Source organism: Balaenoptera borealis (genome assembly GCF_965194805.1).
Source record: "Balaenoptera borealis genome assembly, chromosome: 10".
In the NCBI taxonomy this organism is placed as follows: domain Eukaryota; kingdom Metazoa; phylum Chordata; class Mammalia; order Artiodactyla; family Balaenopteridae; genus Balaenoptera; species Balaenoptera borealis.
This window is the reverse complement of record NC_138874.1, coordinates 1454770-1480231: the sequence shown is the minus strand read 5'-3', so window position 1 is coordinate 1480231 and position 25462 is coordinate 1454770. Positions and strand designations below refer to the sequence as shown.

Here is a 25462-nt window from a genome sequence, read left to right as displayed (position 1 = left end):
TGAGTTGTTCTGCAGAAACTAAGACCCGCGGTAGAGGAGGGTGACTGCAAGCACACAGACCCCAGACTGGTTGGAACCAGAAGGTTGATGATCAAGACTCCTAAAACACCATCCTGTTACCTCACTACCAACCAATCAGAAGACAGTCATGCACCCTGCAGCCCTCACCCCAAATGTTGCCTTTAAAAACCCTTCCCTGAAAGCCATCAGGGAGTTTGGGTCTTTTGAACATGAGCTGCCTGTTCTCCTTGCTTGGTGCCTGCAATAAATACTGTACTTTACCACAACCCAGTGTCAGTAAATTGGCTTTGCTGCATGGTGGGTGAGCGGACCCAAGTTTGGTTCAGTAACAGCATCTGTGTTCTCTATTAGCTCTCTAGCTAATTCCGATACAAACCAAAGTTTGAAAGCTACTGCTCTGTATGGCTGCATATCCCAAAATTTATTCCATGGAACACTAGTTCTCAGAGTGTTAATGGTTAATTAAATAAATTATCAGATTAAATGTTTCCCTACTGCAGATGGTTCAGAATCATTAAAATGCAAATGTGCATCGTGAATCTCTCAGAGGGGGAAAAGTGTACTATGCTTCCTAAACTTATTTGGCCATGGAACTATTTCTTCTCGGGAACATGTATTAACATCTTCTGCAACTACTGTAGTTAGTATTCAGAATATACTTTGGTAAACATTTCAAAATTGCAATCACTGACTGCGGGCCTCCCCACTGCCGCCCCCAGCCGCCTTCTTGGGAGAACTTCAGATCTATCTTAAGGCAGTGCACATTTAACAGCCAGAGTGGCCAATTTTAGGTGATTTGGGGGTCACCTAAAACCTTGCTTTTCAAAGTAGTCTGTGAAGCAATTTCCTGCATCACTTGGGAGTTTGTTAGAAATGCAGAATCCCAGATCCGCCCCCCCCCCCACCAGAGCTACTGAGATGGAATCTGCATTTTAATAGGATCTCTGGGGGATTCATTCGCACCAATATAGAGAAGTGGTTCTTAATGAGGGCAAGGGTGGGGAGGAGGGAGACAGAAATACATGGGGAGCCATTCAATATGCAATTACTAGCCCTTTCCTCATCATCCCCTATCAGAATTTCTGATTCACTCTTGGAAAAGGAGAGAAGGGGAAAAAGTCCCCCTTGGTAATACTGATATACTCTCTGGATCTTCCTTTCTTTGGCTCAATTTTTCCAAGCCTGGGCTCCTGACTGAGAGAGTCGGGGACAGCAGTCCTCACAGATTCAGGAAACCCAGCAAGAAGCAAACCCTTCCTGAAATTTAAAGTGTTTATCAAACAATAAATTATATAAATGAACTTATTTGGATATAATAGAGAGAGAAAAAACTTGGTTGTGACTCAAATTAATTAGTGTAAAAATTGCGTGGGATTTCATTACTGTTCTTAGGCTTCTTAGCACAAGTGAACTAAAAGTAAAACTCAAAGTTAGTCTGTCTCTTTATTCTTGAGAGCTTTCACCTCTATCTCTGAAATACTTTGTCAAGTGTACCACCCTGTGGATCATCCAAGTAATCCAGCTTCTTTTTTTCTGTTACTATGGCCTTTCTCCAGTTTCTGGCCTTTTGCTGTAAACCTAGATTCTCTCCTTTGCCTTGCCTTTTGATTTTCAGCCAGTATTATCATGATGTGCCTCGGTGTGGTTTTCTTTGTATTTATTTTGCTGATGGTTGCTTCTTGAATCTGTGGCAGAGTTTCATAAATTTGTGTGTTGCTATCATTCTTCATTTGGAAAATTCTTGGCCATTATATCTTCAAATATTCCTTTTGCGTCATCCTCTCTTGTCCCTCTGGGGCTCATGTGTATTACACATTTTCATTGTGTCCTACATATCTTTTGTGCTTTATCTTATGTTTTCCATTCCTATTTTCTTTGTGCTTCAATTTAGGCGTATTCTATTGATCATTTTTGCTGTTCATTAATCCTGTCTTCTGTTTCTTTTTTTTTTTTCCATATTTATTTATTTGACTGTGTTGGGTCTTAGTTGTGGCATGTGGGATCTTTTAGTTGTGGCATGTGAACTCTCAGTTACGGTATGGGGGATCTAGTTCCCTGACCAGGGATCGAACATGGGCCCCCTGCATTGGGAGCACAGAGTCTTCGCCACTGGACCACCAGGGAAGTCCCCTGTCTTCTGTTCCTAAGCTCTATTAAACCCATAATATCATATATTATATTTTTAAATTCTAAAATCTCCATTTGATTCTATTTAGATTATAATTCTCTGAAAAATTCTCCTTTTTAAAATTGATTTTCTCTATTTTCTTGAACATATTAGACATAGACATTTTAAAGTTCTATTTTCTTGAATATATTAATCATAGTTAAAGTCCTTATCTGCTAACTCCAATGTCTATGTCACCTGTGGTTCTATTCCTATTGAATGTTTTATCTTGTGGTTTTTAGTAATATGGTTCTGAATCACAGTATGTCTAAAATTTTTTTTATTGAATGTTGCTCATTGTGTGTAAAAATTATATAGTTCCAAATGACTTTTTCTTTCTTCACGGTGGGTTTATCCTTTCCTCTGCTAGGCAGATGAAATTGAAATTGATCATCTTAAACCAATCAGGGAATGAACTGTGTTGAGGCTGACTTTTAGTTTTGGTAAGGTTCAGTCTGCCTCTGACTTGTTTGTGTTACTAACGTGTTGTCCTTCAGGATTTTCTCAACTATCAATAAATGTCTGGTGTGTTCACTGGTCTCCCTTCTCCTGGCAGGTCTAATTTTTGTCTCTTTAGCATTATGAAACAGCGGAAAATTTCTTTCCGATTTTCAGAAGTTTTTGACATAGCTTGCAAGTCCTGAAGTCTACTCTTTGTTTCCCCAGTACCATAAGTCTATGAAAAAAATGTTAGTGTTTCAGAAGTTTTCTGCTTAGCTTTTTAATCACCTGCCCTCACAACTTCAGAAATTTGCAAATGTCAGGTGTATTGAGGGTTTTGTGTTTGAGGTCCCTTAAGCCTTTAATTATATCTCTATAGCCCCACAAGACCATTCAAATCTCTGCTGGTTTTTCTTCCTCACAGCAGTCTGGAAAAATCTCAGATTGACAATCTCTTATAATTTGCATATGCCCCAAGGGAAAAAGTGACTGCAGATGCCAGAGAGCTGAAGTTCTCTCCTCTTGAGAAATTTAGCCATTTAAAAAAAAATTAAATTTATTTATTTTATTTTTGGCTGTGTTGGGTCTTCATTGCTGTGCGCTGGCTTTCTCTAGTTGTGGCAAGTGGGGGCTACTCTTCGTTGTGGTGTGCGGGCTTCTCATTGCGGTGGCTTCTCTTGTTGTGGAGCACGGGCTCTAGGCACACAGGCTTCAGTAGTTGTGATGCGGGCTCAGTAGTTGTGGCTCGCAGGCTCTAGAGAGCAGGCTCAGTAGCTGTGGCGCACGGGCTTAGTTGCTCTGTGGCATGTAGGATCTTCCTGGACCAGGGCTCAAACCCGTGTCCCCTGCATTGGCAGGCGGATTCTTAACCACTGTGCCACCAGGGAATCCCGAGAAATTTAGCCATTCTTGTACTCTTTGATTCAGCAGTTGTCTGATGTCTTTAAACAAGTGACCTTATCTTATCCAGTGTTTCTAGTTGTTCTTGAAGGAAGCATTGGTCAACCTCAAATTATACCATTCTACCCAGAACTGAATATTCTTTTTTTTAAAATTAATTAATTAATTAATTAATTTTTGGCTGTGTTGGGTCTTCGTTGCTGCGCAAGGGTTTTCTCTAGTTGCAGCAAGCGGGGGCTACTCTTCGTTGCGGTGTGCGGGCTTCTCATTGCGGTGGCTTCTCTTGTTATGGAGCACGGGCTCTAGAGCGCAGGCTCAGTAGTTGTGGCTTGCGGGCTCTAGAGTGCAGGCTCAGTAGTTGTGGTGCATGGGCTTAGATGCTCCGTGGCATGTGGGATCTTCCCGGACCAGGGATTGAACCCGTGTCCCCTACATTGTCAGGCAGATTCTTAACCGCTGCGTCACCAGGGAAGTCCCTCAGAACTGAATATTCTTATCTTGCCTTTTGGATTGACACTTTGATCACATAATTTCTCTGGCTTTTCATTTTGGTTTCACTCTGGATGCTATTTCTTGGATCACCCTCAGCTCTGAGCCATGTTTATCTCTCAATCCCTCCCCCAGCAGAGGTTCCCAACACAGATCGAGTGTTTTAGGCTACCACCTGATCAGATGGAAGACTACCAGGAAAAAACTATCATGAAATTAAAACAGTATAAGCTGAACACAGAGTGAGCCAAATGTAAGAAATCACTTTTGGTGGAAGAATGATTTTTGTATCCATAAGTAATGTTCACCTAACAAAAGAAAAGGAAGTTATTTCCTCTAGATATTCATTATTTAAAGAATGCTTTTCATCTGAAATATTAGCATGTTTTCCTAATACTGAATCCAAAAAGCACACGTCTGATATCTTGAAAGTAGAGCCTATTACTTCCAATCCCTTGATGACAGAAAATAGGAAAAATAATGTATTAAAGATTTTTGAGAGGCCTCGGGTTCTGAAATATTAGATGGCAACTTACAGCTCAAAATAAACTTTTCCTATTCACACTGAAATCTTATAAGAGAGAGAAGGGGAGAGAGAGAAAAGGAAGTTGAACAGACATGTGCAGTAATCACACAGCATGAGGTTATTACTGGTCTGATGTACCTCTTCAAACCAGTTATATGAACCCTTGAAGGCAAGGTCCCTCTGTAGCTCAGTAATCCAGAGAATTTCAGATGATTTGAGATATAATAGACCTATTTTATTAGCAGAAGAGTTATTAGAAATAATACTAAAATGTGTATTTCTTTTTTTTTTTTTTTTTTCTGGCTGAGTTGGGTCTTCATTGCTGCACGTAGGCTTTCTCTAGTTGCGGCCAGAGGGGGCTACTCTTCGTTGCGGTGCACGGGCTTCTCATTGCGGTGGCTTCTCTTGTTGCGGAGCACAGGCTCTAGGTGCGCGGGCTTCAGTAGTTGTGGCTCAGTGGGCTCTAGAGTGCAGGCTCAGCAGTTGTGGCACACAGGCTTAGTTGCTCCATGGCATGAGGGATCTTCCTGGACCAGGGCTTGAACCCGTGTCCCCTGCATTGGCAGGCGGATTTTTAACCACTGCACCACCAGGGAAGCCCTAAAATATGTATTTCTACTCAAGAGAATCAACCTCAATAAATGTACTTACTTTGTTTACCAAATGACCACTTAAACTGTTCCTCAAAATTTCCAACATTGGTCATCAACTCCTTGAATCCACTTGAGGTAAACATACTATTCTTTCTCCTCATTTTGCGTCATTATAATGTTTATTCATACATCAGCCTAATGCTGATTATTACTGTGCATCCTGTCTGAAGAGCTTGGAGTAGATTGTTTTAGTACTTCGTGCCACAGCAGTCATTTAAAAATTACTAGTCGGGTTTGAGCCCTGGTCTGGGAAGATCCCACATGCCACGGAGCAACTAGGCCCGTGAGCCACAACTACTGAGCCTGCGCGTCTGGAGCCTGTGCTCCACAACAAGAGAGGCCGCGATAGTGAGAGGCCCACGCACCGCAATGAAGAGTGGCCCCCACTTGCCACAACTAGAGAAAGCCCTTGCACAGAAATGGAGACCCAACACAGCCAAAATAAATAAATAAATAAATAAACAAATGTCTGCTGAAGGAACACACACACATACACACACACAAAAATTACTAGTAATGATTCCAGTGGATAAAACATTCAGTAGTCTTTCATAAATATAAACTGCTCTAAACATGAACAAAATGTCCATCTCATTTCTTTGCTAATGCCATGTTTCATTCAACTAAAGATATTTCCTGTAGCCTTTACCTCTAAAGGGCTGGCATAGAAAGTGAGAGAAAATTAAAATCAGCTCATCTCAATCAAAACCTTGGGACATTTGCTAATATTCTTCAGAGCTATTGCAGGGGAGGAAAAATAATTTTCCCTCTACCCTTCCAGGTTCTTGGCTGAGACTCCCCTGTAATAAAGGACAGATTCACAAGAGAAAAACAATTTTAAATACATATACAGCTACGTATATACATGAGAGCCCTACAAAGATATGAGACTCAAAGAAGTGACCAAAGCACACAAAGAAACAATAAATTTGTGGAGAACTGACAAGACAATGGGGTTTTGGCTAGGGGTAGTAAAATGATGAAGAAGTAACAAGGTTTGTTTAATACAGACTTGTTGGCCGTAATTTCCCTGACTCTGGTGACAATGATGCCTTTTACCCTTCTGGTACAGGGAGTGTAACTTTCACGTGGAAGATTTATCTTTAAGGGGGACAAAAGGGTAGGAGAATCCTTTTCGCACCAGCTGTTTCTCAAGTACTTTTATTCAAAATAATCAATATGGGGCTTCCCTGGCGGTGCAGTGGTTGAGAGTCTGCCTGCCAATGCAGGGGACATGGGTTCGAGCCCTGGTCTGGGAAGATCCCACATGCCGCGGAGCGGCTAGGCCCGTGAGCCACAATTACTGAGCCTGTGCGTCTGGAGCCTGTGCCCTGCAACAAGAGAGGCCGCGATAGTGAGAGGCCCGCGCACCACGATGAAGAGTGGCCCCCGCTTGCCACAACTAGAGAAAGCCCTCTCATAGAAACGAAGACCCAACACAGCCAATAAATAAATAAATAAATAAATAAACCTAAAAAAAAACCCCAAAGCCTGGCTTTAAAAAAAAAAACAAACAAAAAAACAATATGTCAAAGTGGCATATAGATTGGGGTGACATATTCTGAACCCCTACACTATTTACCTAACTTAAACTAGATGTGCTTCATCATCCACAACTCAGACACTGTTGTGGCATTTTTGCCTTAAAGATGGACAGGACTTTAGAGATCTTTAGTCTCCTTCCTATTTTATACTTGGGGATACTGAGATATGGACTGATATCATGACTTTCTGAGAATCACCTAGAGAGTAGCAGAGAAAGAAGGACAATCTGAGTCTCTTAATTTTCTTAAACTTGAAGCTCCTTGAGAGCAAGTAACAAATTTACTTTTCTTCAGAAACGTACTTTTCTCTTACACTGCATCTATATATAACAAAATACCTAAATCAGATTCAGGATTTATACTGTGTGTTGTATGTTACCTTTGTGCAAACAGAAAAAGGAAATAATGGGAAATATATATTTGTAAAAGGAAACAATGGAAAGATAAACTAAAAACTAAAAAATTAGTTCCTTTTCTTAGGGGAGGGAGAGAACAGGAAGGAGGGGAGAGGGATACAATGAAGACTTCTCTGAATTACTTTGTTTTATGATTTTGATTTTAGAATCATGTAAATGTTTTGCATAATAAAAAACCAATTTAAACGTGTAAAAATTGAAAATAATGACAAAAATTCACAAATAACTAAAGGAATGAAAAGTAGAAACCAACATAATTACAGTTAGGAATGATTTTTAGTGGTCTACCTTCCAGTGGTGATATTCAAACATAACGATGAAAGACTCAACACTGATGAATATTTCTAATGAAAGGAAAGCCAGCAGCAAATGTATGTATTCTGCTTTGATGCAGTCTATTTATTCTCAAAAATTGTGTAATATATGTTTCATGGCCAATCTCAGACTGTGTCATTCTTAAAGATGGTAGGTACTAGTTCTGATTTGGGCTGTATAGGCAGATTAAATTCAGATCCACTATCTACCACTCATGTCACCTTGGGCAAATTAGTTAATTTCTCTATGCTTTCATTTGCATATATATAAAGTGCAAATAGTGATGGTTCCTACCTTAAGGACTTGCTGTGAAGATTAATGTAGATAATCCACGTAAAGAGTTTAGCACAATCTCAGGTATATAGTGAGAGCTCAATAAATTTTAGCAATTATTTAAAGAAACACTGCTTCAACAAGTAAAAATAACTAAAAAATAAAAATAAATAGATCGATTTTATATTAAAAATGTTAACTACATTATACATACAAAAGAGTATATATAATATATGGGCATAATTTTTTTAAATAATAAAATGAACACTCAGGTACTCCTACCCAGCTCAAGATACAGAACATTTATAAGTAATTTTCAAGTCCTTGCAAATAATACTTTCTTTAGTTTTGTTTTAGAAATTTAAAAAAAAATGAGGTTTTACTGTATCTTTTGTGATTAATCTTTTCTCAACATTTCTTTATTTAGGATTCATACTAGCTGCACTTCACTCAGTTTCATGGTTGTAAGGTGCTCTATTATATGAATGCACCACAACTATTTTAAGAATCCACTCTACTATTGATGAGCATTTGGACTGATTTCAGTTTTTTGCTATTACTAGTGTCAAATGACAAAAATAATACAATTTAGTAATGAGTGTGATGACAACTTCCAGAGACAAAGTATATGTGGTTACTGTAATCAGAATGGTTTTACCCACAGACACCTTTGGTAGCACCTTATTGATGTCCCTTGGGCTGAAATAGATGGGCAGCCGTTTTGTTTGGTAACAGAGATCTAAGTCATTGACAACCATGTTCTCATCCCAATTTGCAACCTGAGCCAGGGCCCTGTGAATGGAGGGGAATCTAGTCAACCTGATGAAGGATCCTGCAACACTGGCACAATTATGTACTGTAAATCTGTTATTAGCCTTTCCCACAGGAATCTGTGGCTGTTTACGAGTTAATCCACAGTAGGCAAAGTAAAATACCCAGATTCTTCAGGACTTACTTCTCTGAATAAGTCTCTTTTACTTCTCAGAGCTCTGAGCTGATACACAACCCCAAGGACCCAAAAGGCCCTTGAGTTTTATCAGTAAAAGTAGGGGCTTTGGAGTTGAGGTGAAAAACGGAATTTTAACCTAAATCCACATTGCAGTTGGCCTAGGAGGTCTGCAAAGCCATACTGTGCTAATCTTTGAAAGTATGATTGAAATAGATTTAATTAGCTACTGGAAACATCCCCACATTGGCATCCTCACCTTTGGAGTAAAGCTTTTGTGATAGGAGAGGCCCAGTAGAAGTCCGTAGATTTGCTTCCCCCAAATAGTATACAATAATTAATACTACATCCCTGAGGTAATTGCAAAGATCACTGTCACTATCAAATCTCAAAAGCTGCAGGGCCATTGATTCATTTCACATCAACATTAACTCATCTGTTTGGTCCATGCAGAATACAGATGAATCTGGAATAATGACAGAGGATTATTGTAATTACTACTGCAGATGTTACAGGTGTGGACTCCTTGCTGGAACAATAGCTGGTATTAGCTATTGATCTGGATAATGATTTTCCCCCTCTATTCTGAATAGCAAAAGAACACCAGAAGCAGTCTGCTTTCATCTATCAGGGGTAGCACTATACTTTCATCATCTTCATTTGGAGCTATGTCAACATTCTGGGTTTTGGCAATAAACTAGTCCACAGAAACCAAAGGTGTCTCACCATTCTATAGTACAGTGTGTTAGTCCATTACATGGATGACTTATGCTGATTGGACCAGGTAAGTAGGAAGTAACAGGTACTTTATGTGCCTTGGTAAAATACTTGCAAGCTGGAGGTGGGAGAAACACCCCATGAAAATTCAAGGCATGCCATCTTGGTGAAACTTCTAGTTGAGTGGCTTGGAAAATGTGGTATCTCCTAAAAAAAGGAAGACAAATTGCTATACCTTATACTCTTATCACTAGGAAGGCTTGATGGGTTTCTTTGGATTTTAAAGGCAACATACACCACATTTGAATGTGCTGTTCTGACACAGTATAGGTGATGACCTGTAAGTTTGCCCGTTTTGAATGCGCCTAGAGTAAAAGAAGCTCTGCAGCTGGTCTAGACTGCTGTGCAAGCTGTTCTGCTCTTTGAGCGTTATGACCCAGCAGAGCCAGCAGCTGGAGATGCTGTAGGGAGCTCTGAGATATGCTCTAGGAGAATCAGAGTGCATATCCTTAGGATTTGAGAGCCAAGCCATGCCCTCTTCTGAATACAATCATTCTGCGTTTATGAAATAATTCTTAGCTTTCTACTGGGACCTAGAAGAGGCTGAATGCTGAAACAAATCACCACATGAACATGCAACCTAAGTAGTCCATCATGACTTAGGTATTACCTCATCCATCAAACCATAAAACCGGATGTTCGTAGAGCACTCCATGATCACAGGGAAGAGAAAGAGCTATCTCTGAGACTCATGGTCAGCAGATGTTGAAGACTAAACTAAGTTGTGTGAGCAGCGGGCTCAAGCTCCCAGGGCACCTGTTCCTGTCGTTGCCATCTCTGGCTCAACTCGTACCTCTGGTCTTTTAAAGAGTTCCCTATGACTAACTGACTGAAGAAGGAGTTCCCTATGACTAGTTATCTGGGCCTTGCTCATGGATGGTCTCACACAACATGTTAGCTAGCAAGAGACTTATTACAATGTTAAATGAATTTGTGAGAACTAACATATATAGTAGATGTTCCATAAATGTTAGTCTAGCTCAGCAATTTCCAAACTATATTCTGTAGGATGTCACTAAATAAGATACTCAGAAAGAATTTCTGGTCTAATAATTTTGAAGATTTTTGAATAGAAACTTAAAAAAAAAAAACTGCAGGAATTCTCAAGGAGATCAGATACCAAGATACATTTTGAATTTCAGCATTTCCTAAACTTATTTGACCTTAAGAACCCTTCTTTGCAGAGCATTTCACAGGAATAGTGCTTTACAAAATCTACCATGGGAACTGTGATTTTTAATAATTTAGACTTTGACAGGATGTTAGTTTTGCTAGCCAGGAATGAAAGCGTTAAATTTTTATACTAACTGACTAGAATGTAAGATATGCTCTTCCTGGTTATTCTAAAGGACTAGACTTCATAGTTCAGAAAGAAATTTTAATAGAAAACCCTTGCCATGAGGGTAATGTAGGTGACATTACCTAAAAGGAGTAGGTAAATCAAGTTTAGTGATGATTTTTCCATTTTGTAATAGGGATTAGGGTTATAAGGAGATCACAGCTCTGTGAATCCAATTAGGATATAATGAAATGCACTCTTTGAGCTTCCAAACCAATTGATTTAGAAAGAGAAAAAATATGATAATAAGCATGATATTTGCACTATGATTACACATTAGGTCATTCCGATTATTAAAATCATTCTTACTTTCAAAACTGAATGTACCTAATTTTGCATTGAAGTTCAGGGAGTCGGCAGTATATTACACTTTCTTTTGAGACACTGGTGGAAGGAATTGTAAACAAGATAAGGACATGTTAGGATAAAAAAAAAATGAGATCTATTTACAAATGACTTTTTGTTATTAATGAGCTTTCATAATAGACCATATCAACATTATTATGTGTAGAAAGAACAACAACAAAAAAATGATTGATCAAGCCAAATTTCTGAGAACTCTATTAATTTGAGAAGCCCAGGAGTGAGTCTGCCTATCCAAGTTTAATTTTGATCCCATCCTTACTATCAAATTCAACATTTAATGTTCTGTTTGTAAGGGATATGAGATGAAGAGGTAGTAAAGTATAAGGGGGTAGGGTTTGTTTGTTTGTTTTGCAAGCACCATATCTAGCTCTATTGCACCTATTACATAATATTGTAGACCAGCTCCTCTCAACCTGGATTTTGGGAGAGAATTAAACTGTAATGCCCTCAGGAATCCATTGTGCACAATGAATTAACTTCCCTCCTATGCATCAAGAGCATCAAGCACACAGCTAGCTATGTCCCATCCTTGGAATCACTGAGGAAATTGTCATTCAAATAATACTCTTTAGGGCTAATTCTCTAGTGGAACCTAGTTTGATAGGGGCTACTCTGGACTACTGATTCTAAAATACCAATCAATGAAAGCTTAAAAAATTCCTACATATTCTGACTCAGTTGATCAGGAATAGATTCAATAGCATGTTATAAATATTCCTGTAGGTATTTCTGATGTAACCAAGTCTAGCAACCACTGCTGCAGATATAATCTTGGTTACCAAGATGCCTTATGAAACAAGGGTTCTGTGGCCCAAAGTGCTCCTGTTCATAGTTAAAAAATAATTATCCCAAGCTTATAAAACTTATTTTAACATGGGAAACTTTTTTGCTGGACACCTGTAGTCATCTTGCGGGACTACAGTGCCACAGAAGCACTTTGGGAAGTGAGATGCTAGAGAATGGCTGGTGGCATCTGTGAAGGTTGACTTTAGTAGAATCTTTTCCAACTAATTTCAACCCAAACTTCTTGCTATATTACATTTAGAAATCCATCCTTTTGGGTCTTGGAAGTTTCTCAATTTCAAGAGTCCTTTGCTTTTTAAACGTACCCTACCTCACTTATTACAAAATAAATTTCAGATGGATCAAAGTTCTAAATGTGTTTTTTAATCCTTAAAATTAAATGAAGAAAAAAAAGAATAAATAAAAAAATTTTTGGCATGGAGATGGCCTTCCTACATAAGACAAAAACCCTATAAGCAATAAAGAAAGGGTTGATAAATTTATTACATAAAATTTAATACTTCTGTGCAGCAATTGTGTCTAAATATGACACACACTCATACATGTATATATGGCTATATACTCACCATATAAAAGAGGAAAATATTTGTAATATATATGCTAGGCAAGGGATAATTTCTTTAACAGGCAAAAAACTCTTAGAATTCAGTAAGAAAACGACAGGCAACCTAAGAGAAACTATACATATGAACAGACAGTTCAGAGTACTAACTACAAATTCTCAATTTATATTTTAAAAGAGGGAGCTAAATATGGTCCTGCCAAAGGTCTTTATGCTTACTGTTCCATCTGCCTAAATCACTCTTTCCCCAGATATCCTTTACGTTCACACCTTCACCTACGAAGCTTTTGCTCAAATGTCACTTTCTTATGAGGCATCCCCTATTCAAAATTGCACCCCCGACTGCCAGCATTTCCTATTCCCCTTCCCCACCTTACTTTTCTTCTGGTACTTACAACTATTGGCTATACTATATTTTTTCTTATTTATTTGGTTATTGTTCATTTCTCCCCATTAGAAGGCAAGGTTCATAAGCTCAGGGAACTTTGTCTCTTGTGCTTACTGCTATATCCCTCACACCGGACTGGTCCCTGGAACAAAGTAGGAATTAATTATTTGTTGAATTAATGAATGAATAAAGATATGCTCAAGTCTATTACAATAAAAGAAGTGCAAGTCAAAACAACCAGGTTTTCATTTTGACTTTGTAATGGTAACCTGTCAAAATCAAAATATATGAATCCCTCCCTTGATGCTAAAGCCTATACAGGGGTTTTATTCTTATAATTCAAGAACCAGACTCTTCATCTTTGTCTCCAATCCTGATTATGTAGTGCACTTTCTTTATTAATGATGTCACTGATGTCTAGTTCTTGACCCCTCCTTCTCTCTCTCAGTGTCTCAATGCATGCTTATCTGGATGACTCCAACTGTTTTTGGTTTCCCATCTCCAGCCTTGTCCGGTGCCCCACTAACCAGAAATATAGCTCTGCACCTGCCTCTTCCATGTTCAGATGCCTCTGTGGTCTGTTCCTCGCCACAGCAGTCCAGGTCCTCCATGATCTAGTCAACTGCCCTTCAGTCTCCCCCCCTAAACATGCACAGGCCAAGTTCCAGTCTCCTGAACATACCCAGAACTTTCTTCCTTTATAGTAGTTCGGTGTTCTTTTATGAGGTGGTCAGTTAGGTATGGCCACAAGAGGGGCACAGGAGAAGCTCAGGAAAAGCAAGTGTGTTATAATGACTGATCCTAGAGACAGAAGGCACGCCACACCAGGCAGGGCCATGGGAGGAACACCATGGTTTTGGTCAGCCGGCAGATGACAGGAGCCAGAGGAAAGCCAGAACTAGAGCCTTTAAGGGGTTTCCCTGGGAAAGGCCAGGCAGGCCAGGGGAGATAGTTTAGGATTGGCTAGTTTGAATAATTTTGGCAGGCTCTACGCCTTCATGGTGGTTCCGGGTTGCCTGGCACCTGGCCCTGAGATGATTAAAGCAGAAGAATGTTGCCTCCGGGGGTGTAGGGGCCAGAAGAGGAGGTAGGGCTCTGGACTGGTAAATTTGCATGTCAAAGGCCTGCTCGCAGCTGGGTCTTTTGCTATCTCTACTGGTTAGCCCCAGGAGAGGCAGTCTCTACCCAGCCAGAAAGGTTTGTAAGATGTCCAAACATCATAATATATAGAAAATGAACAATATAAACAATATAGTACTCTGTCTATGCTGTTTTCACAACCTACAATACATTTTGCCAAACATTCCCTTTTTTCCATATCTATTATTGAAACTGTATTTAGCCTTTAAGTCCCAGTTCAAATATTAGTTCCCCCTGGGAAGTTTTCTGATTTCTCCCAGCAGGAAACACTATTTCCTGCTGTGCTCCCATAACACTTTGTAATTTTCCTTTTACATCCTGCCTTGGTAATTTGTGTACTGCGTTATTTCACTTCACAGTGTTACCCCAGAGAAATGCTGACCCCCACTAATCACCCTGTATTTGCTCCTGTTCAGTCTATGAAATGAGGAGGGAAATGGCTCCCGTCCCTCTCTGCTAACACTCTACAGATGCTAGGAGGCAGCTCCTTGGCTCTGTTGCTGTGGTAGGTACCAATGCTATAGAGCAGAGCCTCCCTCTTGCAGAACAGTCTTCAGAGTTGCTGAAAAATCAGCCATGGGAGACTTAAACTTATGAAAAATTTCTGCATTCACTTTATTTGAACATCACAGAGGTCAGTGTGATGGAAAATCGAGGGTGGTACAGGAACTCTGTAGCTTCCACCACAGGTTAAGGCAGAGAAACAGTTTTTACACTATCCCTCACCAGGCTTGCTCTGTGATTGACCCTATGTGATTAATCCCCTTGGTCCTTCCAGAGACAGGACCTAGCAGGAAACATGTTGAGACATGGATACTATGATATTCACCTTATGTGGCCTCTTCTACCCCAGCTCTTTAGTGAGAACACTGATAGTACTATTGAGAGACTGGAAATATTAGATTTTTAAAAGACCCATGGGATGTAGACATGTACCCAAAGATGCTGGGTCTCATGCCCTTTCCTTCCAGCCCAACATTAGAGGGGCCCTCCCAGAGCACACAGTGCTCTCCAGGATTGGTGGGGGTGAAACTCATTCGAGTTATGCTGAATGTGGCTTGTCACTCCAGAACCTCATTCCCTAGATGTGTTCTCTTTCAGAGGCTCTCCCAGTGGTGTGCTAGTAAATGTTTTATAACTGGCTTGGGGGGTAGGGGTGAGGAAGGCCCCGATTTATAGCACTTGCCATTTTCCATGGTGTAAATGCTCACACAATGGCCAATTTCGTGACTACCAATGCACAGTCACTGAATGGGGAGCTGGGAAGAGAGGCCCACACTGGGCTCGCTTTAACTGATAGGAACTGGCCCTAGCACATTTCTGCATTCTCTGTCTCTGTGCAACTGGTTCTGTCTCCAACCAGAAATGCCTCTGTGTGTCAACTCTAGTTATGGACACTGAGTTCTCCCAGGAATCTCCCCAGCCCCCATGCAAACCTGTGGATGCACAGAGTGAGAAGTGGGAGTGCTTGTCACCATTGTTGCCTACTGTGCATGCCCAAGAGTGTATGCCCCGATCTCAGCCTTGGCCCACTTGACAAACACTGTTTCACACATTGCTAGTGCTGACTAAATAAATACTGATTGCTACTAAATACTGATCCTCAAGCACCTAGCCTTGAGGATCTCAAAGTGGCTGGTGTTAAAAACCGAATTATTGGGGGCTTCCCTGGTGGCGCAGTGGTTGAAAATCTGCCTGCCAATGCAGGGGACACGGGTTCGAGCCCTGGTCTGGGAAGATCCCACATGCCGCGGAGTGACTAGGCCCGTGAGCCACAGTTGCTGAGCCTGGGCGTCTGGAGCCTGTGCTCCGCAACAAGAGAGGCTGCGATAGTGAGAGGCCTGCGCACCGCGATGAGGAGTGGCCCCCACTTGCCGCAACTAGAGAAAGCCCTCGTACAGAAACGAAGACCCAACACAGCCATAAATAAATAAATAAATAAATAAATAAATAAATAAATATACCTTTAAAACAAACAAACAAACAAAAAAAACTGAATTATTGGGTTGGCAAAAAAATTCGTTCGGGTCTTTCCTTAACACCTTATAAGCATATTTGCCATTTAAACAAATTGTTTAAGATAAACTTCCTTAGGGATTTCTGAGTCCTTCTGATGTCCTTTTACAAAATGCTTAAATGAGGATCTACTCTAAACAACAAGTAGAACTAGCTTTTGACCTTTTTAATAAACTAGAAGATGAACAAATTTATCTAACTGTTGGTTAGATAAATGACAAGTTGGGAGTCAGTTTATTACTCTTCAACTGTGTGTGTGTGTGTGTGTGTGTGTGTGTGTGTGTGACTCCCTGCTTATCCATATCTTAGTTTTCCACAGTTCAATTTATTGGGGACATTGTAACATCAAATGTGCCATTCTTCTAACCTTTCTGAAAGTTTCAATAACTGACTTATAATGTCAGGGGGAGAAATGAACTTCTTCTCTATTGATGGGTTTGGGGCTATTGTCTCTCTTTTGTCTATCAGAAACTAAGAGAGTTTGAAGCTGGATGTTTTGTCTACCACTAGGAGTCATAACTGGAACTGGGGAAAAGTTAAAGTTCTGGTGTTTTTGCACTAGCACTGCTTACCATAGAGGCTTACTCAGGTTCCAGCTCAGTTCTGCTGGCATGCTTAGAATGAGGTGATGCTAAGGTTATGGTGAGTGTGGGCCAACTCCTAGGTGAGGGCTGATTGGAGCCAATCACCAGTTCTCAAAGGGCAGGTGGTAATAACTGAGCAAACTCTCATGAAGATCAGTGACATTTTTACATTTATGTTTTTCTGGTAATGAAAGAACTAGTCACTGAAGGAAACTTACAAAGTACAGGAAAGCATAAAATCATCCCAAATCTCAGAAAGAGCAACATTATAAATAAAAACATTATAAAAAAGAGTTAACATTATAAATAAAAAAATTAGACTGATATTGTGTGTGCATAGTTTATATGAATCTTGTCATTAATATTCTTAATGTGGGCTTCCCTGGTGGCGCAGTGGTTGAGAATCTGCCTGCCGATGCAGGGGACACGGGTTCGAGCCCTGGTCTGGGAAGATCCCACATGCCGCGGAGCAACTGGGCCCGTGAGCCACAATTGCTGAGCCTGTGCGTCTGGAGCCTGTGCTCCGCAACAAGAGAGGCCACGATAGTGAGAGGCCCGCGCACCGTGATGAAGAGTGGCCCCTGCTTGCCGCAACTGGAGAAAGCCCAAGCACAGAAACGAAGACCCAACACAACCAATAAATAAATAAATAAATAAATAAAAATTAAATTCTCTAAAAAAAAAAAAAAAATTCTTAATGACACTATATTATTCTATCATATGAATTACTGTAGCTGATTTAACTCTTACTATTCAACATAAGAATGATTTCACTGTGATAATAAAAAGTTAAAGAACATCCTTGTATCTAAATCTTGTCTATCTCTTGGATGATTTGATCGAGATGGAATTATAGATGTAAAATTGTTAGATAGAAAAGTAAAGACATTTTTAAGGTTTTTGTTTTACAGACCTGAAATTGCTTTTGAAAAAGGTTTTAAAAGATCGTATTTCCATGAGATTTTCATCTTCCCAAGAAAAGGGTGAAAGCCCTTCTTATTTTAAGATATATAATATAGTATAAATAATATAATATAAATAGAATGGAATGGACCCTTGCAAAGTTTGTATCTTTTTAAGCTTTATGTGCCATAAAGCTAATGCTCTGGAGAGAACAGGAAATGTTAGGTTAGTGACATTTTATAAACAATCATTCATCACTCATCACCAAAGTGCAAGCTGCCAAATAGGAAAGAAAAAGAGATGCCGGGGGGCTTCCCTGGTGGCGCGGTGGTTGGGGGTCTGCCTGCCGATGCAGGGGACACGGGTTCGGGCTCTGGTCTGGGAAGATCCCACATGCCGCGGAGCAACTGGGCCCGTGAGCCACATTTGCTGAGCCTGCGCGTCTGGAGCCTGTGCTTCGCAACGGGAGGGGCCGCGATGGTGAGAGGCCCGCGCACGGCGATGAGGAGTGGCCCCCGCTCGCCGCAACTGGAGAAAGCCCTCGCGCAGAAACGAAGACCCAGCGCAGACATGAATAGATAAATAAATAAATAATTTAAAAAAAAAAAAAAAGAGAGATGCCGGCAAAGTTTCTGGGGCTATGCAAATACTCAGCTAACCTGGATAGCTTGTTGGGTGGAATTTCTTTGGTTATTTTTCTTTCTGCTGTAACACCAAGCATAAGGTATCTGACAAACAAGATGTAATATGACAAATAAGGTGTGGCCTTAGGTGTATTCCTGAATGAGTGGCTGTCACACCCGTCTTCTAAGTAGGTGGTAATAAGGATTAAGAGTCTAATCCTATCATTTTGCTGCTGTTTTTATTTATCATGTAGGGTGTAATTATAGTGTTTCCTTTTTAAATGGCCCTTAATGTGTTTGGCCAAGGGGGAAAACCAAAGCTGTTGGTAAAAGTCAAGTGTTTCACTGTCTGTCTCTATTATGTTCCCTGGTTGCAGTTTCAGCAGCCCTGCCTGGGAGGACTAACTTTTTACAAATAGGTCAACAAATCTATTGATTTTGACCAACATCCCCAGATTTTGAAAAACACAGTGGCCTTCCCCCTGCCCGCTCTTTCTTATTACTTATGAAATTATTATCAAGTAATGATGCCAATAGTATTACTAATAGAAAACACTACTGCTCTTAGGTATCCTTCCTGAATATTCTATGCAGAAACAAAGACATATGTATGTATATGAACACTTAAAAACAAACCCACATGGATCCAGACTACATACATGCATACTGTTCTTAGTTCACTTTACAGTATGTCCTGAACCTCTCTTTTCTATCCTTTCCTTTTTATTTTTTTAACAGCAACACAGTCTATGCATATCTCTAATGTAATTTTAAAAATTGGTCCCCTACTGATGGATATATCGTGTTTTTGATGGTTTCAATCATTTCCACATTGTAGATCCCAGGATACTTTTTGGAGTGTATGTTTATGATGAATTTATAGGTCTAAGGGTATGTGTCACAAAATAATCTTTCAATGATAAAGACAAAGCATAACAGAGAAAGAGCTTCTGGATATAAGAATAAAGAATGGGTAATATTTTAAAGAGGGTTTCACAAAAAGAACCATCTGATAAATTTTCCATTCTGCCATTTTAACTGGAGAGGCTTAAGTGCATTTGTTATTTTTTTGTTGTTGCTTTTTTTTTTTTTCTTAGTACCCTGTGCAAACAGAGACTCCAATAATGATATTGAGATCCAAAAATGACACTTAAAAAAAAAGAAGATTTGATGTAGAGGAAAGAACAGGAGACCCAAGGTCATGTTACAGTTGGTCACAAACGACATTGTGATCTTGGACAAATCACCTTTTGAGATCTCAGCTTTCCTGTCTGTAAAGTGTTGGAAGATCTTTAAACCATCTCTTAGAATGGTTATATGTGATTTACTGCCACTTAGGCTTCTAGTAGTATTGTTCATGAGCAGATGCTGGTCAGCTCTGGAATTCATGGCCCTTTGAACATGGGCTCTGTTGACGAGGAAGTAAGCCTTTGCCCAGATTAGCACTGCTGGATGCTGAGAGGCAAATAGAAGATATTTTAGGAGAATATTTTTCATGTTTTCCACATTGCCTTTGTGATTTGGCCCAAGACATATGTTCATCAGCTCCGGGAGGAATTTGAGCCAATACTCTACTTGACAGCCCTCAGAATCTTCCATAGTAAGAAACAATCTTAGGGATGATAGAATGTCAGTGTTGCTCCTATGTTTTGAACAACTTTGGTCTTTTTCACCTTGGAGTCTGATATTCAGAAAGTATTTCACTGAATGGGTGCCCTGGTATTTACAAACCTAGCATAGAAAGACTGACCATTGACATTTTCTGGATTCTCTTTCTAAATCCCTCACTTAAACAAATAATTAATATTTTAAAATTCCTTAAAGGCCACTGTCTTTTTAGACCACTGTGAGTAAATTAGTACTTCCATATTTTCAACTTAGTGCCATGCTAGGTAAAGAGTGAATGCTCAAGAAACAATAGTAACTATTACTATTATAGTGACAGAAGCTGAGCAACTTTGCAATAGTGAATCAAGATAAGGTTCAAGGCCTGAAAGACTTTCAAATATATCAGTAAGACTGAAGAGAATCTAAATAGAAAACATAACTTCTTTATCTCAAATAGTATTAAAGAAAATCAGTTCCCAGAAGATTTTATTATTAGTTCTAAAGTTTACATCGAGCCCTCTCGCAGTACCCCTAAACTAGGCATTTATTTCTATTTACTTTTCATTCATCATGAGATTTAGCAAATCTAAGGATGTGTCCCCAGCAAAACCACTCCACACTTTGGGCTTCCCCTGAAAGCCCAGATCACCAGGGAAATTAAACCAAAAGAAAGTACAAGTTCACCCTAGATGTGGGATGTTCCTTGTAGGACCTACTGTTTGATATTGCTAAGTTCAGCTTGGATTTCTTGGAGGAGGGATAAAAACGGTGAAGGAAAAGGCTAGGATAATTCAAACAGAACCAATGAGGGCTTCCCTGGTGGCACAGGGGTTGAGAGTCTGCCTGCCAATGCAGGGGACACGGGTTCGAGCCCTGGTCTGGGAAGATCCCACATGCCGTGGAGCGACTGGGCCCATGAGCCACAACTACTGAGCCTGTGCGTCTGGAGCCTGTCCTCCGCCACAAGAGAGGCCGCGATAGTGAGAGGCCCGCGCACCGCCATGAAGAGTGGCCCCCGCTCGCCGCAACTAGAGAAAGCCCTCACACAGAAACGAGACCCAACACAGACAAAAATAAATAAATAAATTTATTAAAGAAAACAAAAACAAAAACAAAAAAAACAGAACCAATGAGTTACTAATAAGCTTAATGAGCTTTAGGAGTTTGCTGGAATTTGGCTTCCTAAAATGAATTCCCTCAGACAGTAGACAGATGACTCACCAACTTTGGCTATCAAGGCGGGCTGAGTCATCTAAAGTCAGCTGAATCATCTGCTTTCAACTCTGTTTCATAAGAATTGGGGCTGGTTGGATATTTCTGTCTCTTTGATTGCGAATATTAAGCATTTAAATATATGGAGAATATGATATCCTTCTTAGGAAAAACTACATAAATTTCTCATGCACAGATGGACTGCATTAGTAAAAGCAGATTAGTAATTGTTTTTAGTTCCTGATAAAAAAAAAAAACAAAACCAAACGAACAAAAAACCCCCAAAAAACCTGCCCTGAACACCTACCTTGCTATATTCTTTACTCACCAGATAAACCAAGTGATAGTTGATGAGAAACCAGATAAGGATTTAAGAGACTGATGGCTGACTCCACAGAGCCATAAAACTGGTTCAGAGAACATCTTGAGATGTCATTTGCAGGGTTTGCTTTTAAAGTCTGAATGTTATTCTGGACCCCACACACATTATGAGTAGAGAGTTTTTGGAAAAAAAGATGTTTCACAATGAGGGAATGTTGAAAGAAGTCAGCTAACATTTTCCTCGGAAACACTGAGGACATTTTTGGGTGCTCAGTTCTCCTGTTGCATGTGTTTTAAGAGTTTTTTGTTTGTTTGTTTTGTGTTTTTTTAGGAGGATGTGATTTAGTGGAGGCAGCTTGGCGTAAGAGAAAGAATCCAGGTCAAGGAACATGAAGATTCTTGAGCCATGTGACCCAAATGAATAGCCAGGCCTTTCTAAGCCTCAGTTTCTTCATCTGATAAGTGAAAGGGTATGTTAGATGTGTGTTTCCCAAACTTGCTAGAACATGAGGATCACCTGGGGCACTTTTTAAAACTACGGGACATTCCCTCGCCTCACCCAAGCCTATTGAATCTGAATCAGCAGGGTGAGGCCTGAGAATTAACATTTTAACCAGCCCCTTGGGCGATTCTTATGTTCAGACAAGTTTGGCAAACACTGTATTAGTTGATCAGTAAGATATCTTTCAGCTCCAAGATTGCTCAGAGGATCTTTCAAAACACCAAACTATTTTTTTCCTCCCTCAAAACCGGGGAAGTAAGAATCAAATGTAAAACAAATCAAGGTACGTGGTAGGTAGAGAGGTATTGGTGAGGCTGGTCTGCCACTAAACTATAATGCATAGGAAGATGTTTTGGGTACACTCAACATTAGATACTCATCACCTGCATGTTGTTCCTGCTCTAAATTAACACCTCCTCTCAGGAAGAGCCTGATCAATTCATTCACCCTGGAGTTTAAATAGCTCAAGAGCCTCCTTGAATTTTCTTTCTGATATATTAATAAGATCTGAAGCCAATGGAATGGAAGCATCAAGAATCTCAGCAAGCAGGGCAAGCACTGAAATCAGGCACTGACCTCACCTACTCAGAAAACTGTACTGAACTGCTTCCACATGAAGCAGGAGAGTCTGCATCAGTTCAAGCATGGTGGAATAGGACATTAACCACCCACAAGGAAGTATACTAGAAATCAGAACAAAATTAGTGTCTCCATTGCAGAACACAAACTCTGGATAGCCTCCTTGAGCAATTTTAATCTCTTCATGAACCCATCAGCTAACAAGAGACGCTGGAACAAACTTGTTTAGAAGAGCAAAAGTTCGTAAGTCATACATTCATTCCTTCATGTACTCAACATTATTTATTGAGGAAATTCATTTATTCATGTATTCCACATTACTTACTGAGTTCTTCCATGCACAAGGCACTGTTCTATGTCCTCCCAATACAGCAGTGAACAAGATGGGTTCCTGAGTGTATTCTAGATGTTCCAGAGCTTGTATTCTAGAAGGTGAAGGGGATCAGAATATACTTCCCCAAAATATGCCACTTTGGCATAAAGATTATTTTGTGCTGAACTAAGAAACAGCAGATGCAGGCAAAAGCTCTCTATCCCTCCCCATCTGTCTAAAGGCAGAGTATAAAATTCCCTTTGTGAAGATGTCCCCTCCCCCCTCTCCCATACCAGGAGGAGAAAAACAGCCTTAATCACCTGAGATGGAGATAGCGCCAAGATGAACCTGCACAAACAAACCTTACTGAAATAATTCTTATCTTCCATTAGTTTCCCCCATATATCTCACAATTTACTGCTCCTAAACACCTAACCCCCTTTTCCTTTGTTTTGTCACTTTCCCACAAATTTATTGTTTTGTTAAAATGGTATATAAGCTCCTGGATCTAACTGCTTCTTTGGGATTTTTACTTCATATCTTGAGGCCCTCCCATAGACGTATGAAATAAACCTTTTTCTCTTGTTAATCTGTCTTTTGTCAGTTTAATTTCCAGGACCCCAGGGACAACCTAAGAGGGTAGAGGAAGAGTTTCTTTTCCCCCTCCTACAAAGAGGACATAGACAATACATAAGTGAACAAATAAATAAGACCATTTTAGAGGATGGTAAGTGTTACGATGGAAACACAACAGATAAGTGGCCTTAAAGAGTGATTGTAGGGGTGAAGTATGGAGCCTGCTCTGTCGGCCTTGCTAAGGAGATTTGGGAAGGACTATTAGACATGACTTTTACCCACCCCCAGATGAGTATATGTCTCTGTTTCTGGTGGGTGAAATAACAGAGGTCCAGAGAGAACAAAGGACTAAGGGAATGGTGAGACTAGAGCCCAGGTTCCTAGTGTTTGGAGGTAACTTTCTTCTAATAAACTTGTTCTTCTGAATGATACCCCCAATGAAGAGGTTTTATTTTTGCCTCACAGATACCTTAGATATATTTCTCTGAGTCCTTTTATATTTATTGCTTGCTGGGGTTTACGTGCTGAAATAGGTTTAGAGATCTGGAGCAGTGTAAAGATCTCCATCCTAAGTGCTGAGGAATCTTAGCCCATTTTCAAAAGATTAAGGGACAACAGGAAGCCAATAATACTGAGGTATTATAGAATTTTAACCTCCCTCACCTGACAAAGACTATGAGAAAATGGTTTGTTTCCAATCAAGGAAGATCTGGAATAGTTTAATCACCAGAAATGAAAGCAGTCCCAATTCTCATCCATTTGGTTAACTAGCATGGAAGTTATTTTTTTACCATGGACCTTTACAGTCACATTTCCATCCAGACTCCTGGCAATGCTCAAATCCTTCCACAACAAGAAAACAAAGAAACTCATTTCTTTTCAAACATGTTGACTCAGTCTACTCTGTCCTGTTTCCCATAAGCCAAGTGGATGAATGCTATGCTCAAATATGATGCTGTTTTTGAAATATTTACCAAAAAGATTAGTTGTATCAAAAGTGATTTTTCAGCATTAGTACAAGACAAGCTACCCATTCTAACAGTCCTATGTCATCTTGTACTTCTTTTTCCTTGATACTTAGAATGTAAGATTTTATATCTGAGGCTCATGGAAATTATTACTTCTTTGGTGGTTGGTTTTGTATAGTGTAATACTTTAAGACTGTAACTTTCCTTTCTTTACCAGCCTAACTGACACACTAGTCTGAACATCTTTGAGGTTCACTTGTGTACATATAAAGGAGCCATCGCCATCTGGTGTATCAGAGAAGATACTACAATTAGCATGTTCTTGTCAATTCTACTAGGCCAGCAGCCAATTTTCCAGATCTTGGGAATTTTCTTCTAGATAGATGGGAAAGTTCCAATGGCCATACAAATTTAGTAGAACAAAATCTTAGTTAACTGATACTAAATTAACTAAAATCCTTAATTAAATTATTATTCTTTTGGTGATTCGAAAAGAAACCACAGGGTGGTTTGTATTTAGGGTGAAAAAAGTAACTGGCAACGAAATAACTAATAATTGAGATTTGGTTAAATGAGAAAATTCTAGAATATGTTCAGGTTATCAATAATAGCACTTAAAATGTAACATTAAGAAGAATAATTTTGATGCCCTACAAGACTTTAGCCATTAATTAGTTTCACTGCTTCTTAAGACAGAATGATTTTCATCAATCAGTTTTTAGTCATTAGGAGATAAATGTTTCCTGAAGCCTTTTGAATTCTGCCTAGCACCCTTGATGACCAACACCATTGTACTTACTCAGTTCCTACCTGCTGAGTAGTACCAATCATTGCTGAAAAAATAGCTAATTGGAATCCAGTAAGATCTAATCCCACAGTTGGTCATCTTCTGCCAGGAATTTAGTATATCTGAGTAGGCTGATTTGTGAAATGGTGATAATAGTAGTGTCTATTTCATAGGTTAGTTAGGAAGGTTATGTGCCGAGTTCAATGAATGGTATATAATGGATGCTCAAAAAAAATGTTGCTAGTACACACACACACACACACACACACACACACACACACACACACCCCAAGCATTTCAAACAAGACCTACAAGCAGATGATCTTCTCACTTCAAACTCTCTTATAAACTCTCTCTAGCTAAGTGGGAGAGTCAAATGCCAAACTGAATTGTATGGATGAAA

General features: G+C 39.7%; 1 protein-coding gene and 1 long non-coding RNA gene across 2 annotated transcripts in view; one reads left to right on the top strand and one right to left on the bottom strand.

Moving 5' to 3' along the window:
* LOC309635829 overlaps positions 1–20922 on the top strand; it is a 501182-nt gene extending 480260 nt beyond the window's left edge. The window contains exon 2 of the long non-coding RNA XR_014249051.1: positions 20771–20922. This is a non-coding gene — a long non-coding RNA (uncharacterized lncRNA). The remainder of the gene's footprint in view (positions 1–20770) is intronic.
* The window catches only part of LOC309635807 (uncharacterized protein), a 447043-nt gene that overhangs the window by 68728 nt on the left and 352853 nt on the right, over positions 1–25462 (bottom strand). The gene's annotated exons all lie outside the window — the stretch shown is intronic.